Source organism: Rhinoraja longicauda, chromosome 12, assembly GCF_053455715.1.
Source record: "Rhinoraja longicauda isolate Sanriku21f chromosome 12, sRhiLon1.1, whole genome shotgun sequence".
Classification (NCBI taxonomy): domain Eukaryota; kingdom Metazoa; phylum Chordata; class Chondrichthyes; order Rajiformes; family Arhynchobatidae; genus Rhinoraja; species Rhinoraja longicauda.
The window spans coordinates 9,530,526-9,538,659 of NC_135964.1; the positions used below are offsets into that span (position 1 = coordinate 9,530,526).

Genomic DNA, 8,134 nt, shown 5'->3' on the forward strand with positions numbered 1-8,134 from the left:
GAGCTTTGAGTCAAATCTCAGAAGATGGGAGTGATGTCCTTTCTCGACACTAATCGGAATTGCATCTGTGGCAGACACATTGGCTAAGAGTGCAGGCAGTATTCTTCCTGCCACGTTGCTACTGGCCTGCACTGAAGATAGACACAAAATGCTGGAGTAACTCAGCGGGACAGGCAGCATCTCTGGAGGGAAGGAATGGGTGGCGTTTTGGGTCGAGACCCTTTTATTGCTACTCCTAACATAACATCCCTTCACTGAAGCGCTCTTTTTTCCATTGTGCTTCCCCAGTATGTCGGCTCTTGGGTTAAACAGACAACAAACTACTCATCTTCCTTATAACTCTCAGAGTTTTCCGCATCATTACCTCTCACAGAGCAGTAGCCTGCAGACACCATTGGGATGGAACACAAAGCTATATATTATGGTGTTTTTATACACAAAGTACATTGCAAAAAAAATATTTTAAAAATCCTTTAAAACTTCCTCTAACTTGCTTTTGAATATGCAGTACTTTGCTTGCTGGTAGTGTGAATATAAAATTATAAACAGTGTTATTGAATTTGCCCTCAGCATTGACAGGGTGATGTTATTTATTCAGATGCAGTACTTCAAACATTATTCATGAGGATAAAACAATTAGAATTGCAAATGCAATACTCTTAACTTCGCTTGTAAACTAAAGTCAGAAACATTGGAAATGAAGATAGACACAAAAAGCTGGAGTAACTGGGCGGGTCAGGCAGCATCTCTGGTGAAAAGGAATAGGTGACGTTTCGGGTCGAGACCCTTCTTCAGACCGAACGGTCGGACTTCAGACAGTCTGAAGAAGGGTCTCGACCCTAAACGTCACCGATTCCTTTACTCCAGAGATGCTGCCTGACCCACCTAGTTACTCCAGCATTTTTGTGCCTATGTTCGGCTTAAACCAGCATCTGCAGTTCACTCCTAAAAATGAATTTAGTTGCCTCTGAGATAGAAGATCCAGATTTTTTGTGGTATGATGGTAGTTATTATAGGACAATAACTAAGGTATCATAAAACCAACAATTCTCATTCAGAACTGGTTGTCCCTGCCTGACCCATCAATGATTTTGGCTTTGGTTTTCTCTCTCCATTGGTATATCGTTGCTTGCTAGGTATGTTCTGCAACACCGTTCTTAGCAACGCCTAACACTGGTTGACCTGTTGAATGTTTCCAGCATTTCTGTTTTAGTTTTTTTTTTGGAGAAAACTTAATCTTGCAGTGACAGTGTACAATAGACAACATCAATATTAGATAGACACAAAATGCTGGAGTAACTCAGCGGGACAGGCAGCATCTCTGGAGAGGAGGAATGGGTGACGTTTCGAGTCGAGACTCTTCTTCAGACATCAATCTTTCACAACTCTGCCAATTTTCATTTTGTTTGTTCTGAATGAACTGTGATTCAGAAGTGTAACACATGCAAATAAAATAACATGGTCTTTTTATGGTATCTGCCAAAGTCAAAATTATCTATAGCCACAGCAACAAATGATAAAAAAACAATGATTTGTGGATTCACACCATAGAAAATAACCTGTAGCTATAGGATTTCATTTAATATTCCCAGGATGTCATTCCAGGCCACCTACTTATTTTGGCCTCCATGTAACTCCAAACATAGACACAAAATGCTGGAGTAACTCAGCGGGACAGGCAGCATCTCTGGATAGAAGGAATGGGTGACATTTCGGGTTGAGACTGAAATCTGAAGAAGGGTCTCGACCCGAAACGTCACCCATTCCTTCTCTCCAGAGATGCTGCCTGTCCCGCTGAGTTACTCCAGCATTTTGTGTCTACCTTCGGTGTAAACCAGCATCCGCAGTTCCTTCCTACACATTCTGTAACTCCAACATACACCGATCAGCCAAAACATTATGACCACTGCAGGCGAAGTGAATAACATTGATTATCTTGTTACAATGGCGCCTGTCAAGGGGTAGGATATATTAGGCAGCAAGTGAACAGTCAGTTCTTGAAGTTGATGTGTTGGATGCAGGAGAAATGGGCCTGAGCGACTTTGACAAGGGCCAAACTGTTATGGCCAGACGACTGGGTCAGAGCATCTCTGAAACGGCAAGGCTTGTGGGGTGCTCCCGGTCAGCAGTGGTGAGCACCTACCGACAGTGGTCCGAGGAGGGACAAACCACAAATTGGCGACAGGGTGTTGGGCGCCCAAGGCTCATCGATGTGCGAGGGCAACGAAAGCTATCCCATCTGGTCCGAACTGACAGAAGGTCGACTGTGGCACAAATCACAGAAAATTTTAATGGTGGTCACGGGAGGAATGTGTCACAATACACAGTGCATTTCACCCTGCTGCGTATGGGGCTGCACACGGACGACCAACAGCATATTAGGCAGGTGGTCATAATGTTTTGGCTCATCAGGTGATAATGTTTTGGCTGATCGGTGTATGTCATTGACATTAAATGGCATATTACCATGTCATTATCTTCCTATCCCATGAGCAATTATAAATGCAAACTTGGCGAGAGGCAGAATATATTATAAAGAAAACAATGGTCTCTCAAGAGTTCCCTCTCCATTCATGTGGTCCCCTTTTCCAGAATCAATGACATTTTCGTACTAAAGAAATCCATTGAAAATGGCAATCCTCGACTTATTTTACCATGCATGGGAAAGGAAAGTGGTTCAAGCAATAGTCTCGGGTATGAAAATCTATGCTGAGTATAGATAAATACATTTTATTCCTCCGCCTTTGAAAAAAATAAATTAGTGATGAGTTAAAGGTCAGTCAGTTCAGTACACCTGCTGCACCCAGAAGTGCAGTAATTGTTCCATATTATACTTACTCCTGCAAATCCAAATCACACCACAGGCCATATTAATTTTGTGCAATAAAAGAGATAATTACAATAAATTATTTTCGGTACAGGCAGTAATATTTATACTAGGGTGGCAATTGCATGCATGAGTTACAGTCAGTAGTCATTATATACTCCCTTACATATAATGACAGGACAGTGCCATTAATTTGCCTTGCTTGTCCACAGCAAGTGTCGTTTATGGATGATGCCATTTACATGATGTGTTGAGGGTGTGGCTATTCTTTCATAACAATTTAACATAGGAAACCTGCACCATGGCCTCTCCTTATCTCTTAAAATACCAAGTGTGACAGCAACAAGAGAACGGGGTGGCACAGTGGCCTGGCAGTGGAGCTACTGCCTTACAGCGCCAGAGACTCGGGTTCGATCCTGACTACGGGCGCCATCTGTACGGAGTTTGTACGTTCTCCCTGTGACCTGCGTGGGTTTTCTCCGAGATCTTCGGTTTCCTCCCACACTCCAAAGACGTACAGGTTTCTAGGCTAATTGGCATGGTATAAGTTGGCCCTAGTGTGTGCAGAATAGTGTTGATGAGCGGGGATCGCTGATTGGTGCGGATTCGGTGGGCCGAAGGGGCCCATTTCCGCACTGTATCTCTAAACTAAGCACAATTGTTGGGAGATCTGACAGAAAGACTGCAGTTTAGCTGAGTTTAGAAATACAGCGTGGAAACAGGCCCTTCGGCCCATCGCTTCCGCACCGACCACACATTAACACAATCGTACACGAGGGACAATTTTTAATTAAAAAAAAAAAAAAAATTGTTCAAGACTCCACTCTATCATTAAAAGCCTTTGCACTTTCTGCAGAAGCAGTCGGTTATTGTAGTTGTTTCTCAGTAAGGTATAAGTTATGAATGTCCTTGCAAGGTCCTTACCATTGTGGTCATTTGCTGGTGATCTGATTTTTAGTGTGGGTAATGGTAAATAAGCCTATCTATTTTTCACGGGAGATTTAGAGGATTAAAGCCCAACAGTTTAGTGATTGTAATATGAGTGTCTGGACCATACTGGATTCTCTCAATAGCTGCCGTTCCTGATATAAAGCTGACAAGGCAGAATACCAGCCGCTCAGCTCAACGTGATTGAACTCTATTGCTGGACAGTGGTGAATCCAGTGACAGACCTCATAGTGAGATCACAAGCTAGTCAACACAAACCTGTGAACAACACTTTTATTCTTGCCATTCAAACAGCTGCAATCTTCCTATTATCACTTTTATCACCAATGCAACGTTGATAAAACATTCAAGCAATATTAAATTAATTTAAGGTAGGATTAAAGTCGGAACAGTCTACACAGTCTATGGCCATAGTCGCTTCAGAAAGCCTGATCTCGTCAGATCTCGGAAGCTAAGCAACCTCAGGCCTGGTTAGTACTTGGATGGGTGACCACTTGGGAACACAGGTGCCTTACAGCGCCGGAGACCTGAGTTTGATCCTGACTACGGGTGCTGTCAGTACAGAGTTAGTCAGTTGTATGTTCTCCTCAAGGTGCTCCGGTTTCCTCCCACATTCCAAAGACGTGTAGGTTTGTAGGTGAATTGGCGTCGGTAACTTGCCCTGAGTATGTAAGATAGAACTAGTGTATGGGTGATTGCTGGTCGGCTGGGATTCGGTGGGCCACAGGGCCTGGCCTATCTTATATAAGCTGGCATCCGAGGCAGGTGAGAGGCTGGAAGTCTGTCGAGAGGGTGATGAAATAAAGTTCAGCGGACAGAACAGGCAGGAGCATGGCAGGGAGTGAGGAAGGACTGTTGGTTTGAATTGCACTTATTTTAATGCGAGAGGCCTGATGAGTAAGGCTGATGAACTCAGGGCATGGATATGTACAGGCAACTGGGACAATGTCGCCATTACAGAAGCCTGGTTAAGAAAGGGACTGGTCTGGCAGCTTAATGTTCCAGGGTACAGATGCTTCAGGAGAGATGAGGTAAAAGAGGAGTTTATTGATTAAGCAGGATGTCACGGCAGTGGTCAGAGATGGCATTATTGATGGTTCATCCAGCAAAGCTATTTGGTGGAGCTGCGAAATAAGAAAGGGGTGATCACCTTGCTGGGAGTGTACTACAGTCCTCCAAATAGTCAACGGGAATTAGAAGAGCAAATATGCCGGGAGATTGCAGGCGGCTGCAGGACTAACACGGCAAAGACTAAGGAAGCTGCAGGCCTAACGGGGGATTTTGACATTCCCAATATTGACTGCAAATGTCATAGTGCATAAGGTTTGAAAGAGGCAGAATTGTTCAAATGTGTTCAGGAAAGTTTCTTCCAGCAATATGTAGAGGGCCCACACGGGAGAGGGCAACGCTTGATCTAGTCTTAGGAAATTGGGAGGGGCAAGTGGAAGAAGGCGGCAGCACGGTGCCTTACAGCGAATGCAGCGCCGGAGAGCCGGGTTCGATCCCGACTACGGGTGCTGTCTGTATGGAGTTTCTACGTTCTCCCCTTGACTTGCGTGGGTTCTCTCCGAGATCTTCGGTTTCCTCCCACACTCCAAAGTCGTACAGGTATGTAGGTTAATTGGCTTGGTAAATGTAAAAATTGTCCCTTGTGGGTGTAGGATAGTGATAATGTGTGGGGATCGCTGGTCAGCGCTGGGCTGAAAGGGCCTGTTTCCGCACTTTATCTCTAAACTAAATTAAACGAGAGTGTTAGAAAATAACTGCAGATGCTGGTACAAATCGAAGGTATTTATTCACAAAATGCTGGAGTAACTCAGCAGGTCAAGCAGCACCTCAGGAGAGAAGGAATGGGTGACGTTTCGGGTCGAGACCTTTCTTCAGACTGATGTCAGGGGGGCGGGACAAAGGAAGGGTATAGGTGGCATGTTGCTAAACTGTCGTCGAAGAGAGGAGGAGAACTTCTTCAAAGTGGACAAACCTTGAGGAGAAATCGCAGTGGAGTTTAAGATAGTTATGGATAGAGACAGGGCAGATCCACGAGTTAAAAGTTTAAATTAGGGCAAGGCCAACTTTGAAGTTGTTAGACATGAACTCGCTCAATTGTTTGGAGCAGGTTGTTTGAAGGAAAAAGAACGTCTGGAAAGGGGATGTTTTTAAAAGTGTGCTGACAAGAGCTCATGTTCCTGTTAGAGTGAAGGGCAAAGCAGGTGCAGAAGCATGGATGATGAGAGAAATTGCGGCTCTAGTCAAGAATAAGATGGAGGCATGGGGCAGGTACAAGCAGTTGGGATCAAGTGTATCCCTGGAAGAGTTTCGGGAACTGAGGAGCAAGCTAAGAAAGGAAATCAGGAGGGCAAAAAGAGGACTGGAGAGAGTCTGGCAGACAATATTAAGGATAATCTCAAGAGATTTATGTGCATTAATGGAAAAAGGGGTAACGAGAGAGAATGAGAGAGCACCTCGGTATCAAAGCGACCAATTCCGCGTGGAGCCACAGGATACAGGCAAGGTCCTCAACCAGTATTTCTCCTCTGTTTTTACTGTGGAGAAAGACGAGGAATGGGGAACTTGGGGCAGTCAATGGAAGTGCCTTGAGAGCTGTCAGTATTATAGTCAAGGAGGTGCTGAAGGTTCTGACGTGTATTAAGGTAGACAATTCTCCTGGGCCTGATCAGATAAATCTGAGGACACTCTGGGAAGCCAGAGCGGAAATTGCAGGTGACCTGGCTGAGGATTACGAGCCGTCATTTAACATAGGTGAGGTGCCGGAAAACTCAAAGGTGGCAAATGTTGTGCCTCTAGTTACAAAGGGCTGCAGGGAAAAGCCTTGGAACTGCAAGCCAGTGAGTCTGACATCTGTGGTTGTAAAGGTACTAGAGGGTATTCTAAGGGATAAGATATACGTGGATTTAGATGGACAAGGGCTGATTAGGAATAGTCAACATGGTTTTGTACGTGGGAGATCGTGTCTCATGAATCTGATTGAATGTTTTGAGGATTTAACCGAAAAGGTTTGATGAAGGCAGAGCTGTAGACATATATATATAAATTTCAGTGAGGCATTTGATGGAAGACTGATCTGGAAGGGTAGATCGCATGGAATCCCAGGAGAGCTGGTGTCTGCCTGGATTGAAAAGGTCGTTTTTCAGACTGAGGAGGCCTGTGACTAGTTGTGTGCCTTAGGATTTGGTGCTGGACCCATTGCTGTTTGTTATCAATATCAATGATTTGGATGTGAAGGTACAAGTCATGACTAGTAAGTTTGCAGATGGCACTAAAGTTGGTGGAATTGTTGATAGTGAAGATGGTTGTGAAAAATTGCAGCAGGATCTTGATCGATTGGCCAGGTGGGCTGAGGAATGGCTGATGGAATTTAATACAGAGAAGTGTGAGGTGTTGCATTTTGGGAAGTCTAATATGGGCAAGACCTACACAGTGAATGGCAGGGTTCTGGGGAGTGTTGAAGAGTAGAGGGATCAAGGAGTGCAGGTGCATGGTTCCTTGAAGGTGGCATCAGAAGGACGTAGGGTGGTCAAGAAGGCTTTTGGCACATTGGCCTTCATTATCAGAGTATTGAGTGTAGAGGTTGAGAGGTCATGTTACAGTTGTACAATACATTTGGAGTATTGTGTTCAGTTTTGGTCTCCTGGTTATAGGAAAGGCATTGTTAGATTGGAAAGTGTGCAGAGAAGATTAACAAGGGTGTTTCCTGAACTTGAGGGCCTGGGTTTTATGGAGAGGTTGAGCAGGCTAGGACTATATTCCTTGGAGTGCAGGAGGATGAGGGGTGATCTTATAGAGGTATACGATATCATGAGAGGAATGGATAGGGTGAATGCACAGTCTTTTACCCAGACTAGAGGAATCAAGAACCATAGGTTTAAGGTGAGGGGGGAAAAATTATATCGGAACCTGAGGAGTAACTTTTTTACACAAAGGGTGATGGGGTGTATGAGATGAGCTGCTGTAGGAGGTTGTTCTTCTTCTTTCGTGTCCATTATCCGTGTTTCAAATGTTACATCACTGTCATCGTCCGTCCTGAAGAGGGCGCAAGCTTCCGGCGACAATCAGTGGGAGCCATCACTTGTACAATAGATGATGGAGGTAGCAGAATTAGCTCAGGACACTTCCAGTTTCCAGCCCCGCAATGCAGACGCTTCTGCTATGGGGCCAGGAGGTCGTTGAACCAGGCACTATCACAATGTTTAAAAATACATTCGGACAGGTACATGGAGAGGATAGGTTTAGAGGGAGAAGGGTGAAACGCAGGCAGGTGGGACCAGTATACAGCAGATGAGGCTTGTTGATCGGCATGGGCATGTTTGACCAAGGGGCATATTTCCACACTGTATCACT

General features: G+C 44.7%; 1 pseudogene; it reads left to right on the forward strand.

Annotated features, from left to right (window-relative positions):
• The first annotated feature begins 4,175 nt into the window (after window positions 1-4,175).
• On the forward strand, window positions 4,176-4,293 carry LOC144599039 (5S ribosomal RNA; annotated as a pseudogene).
• Window positions 4,294-8,134: the final 3,841 nt, after the last annotated feature.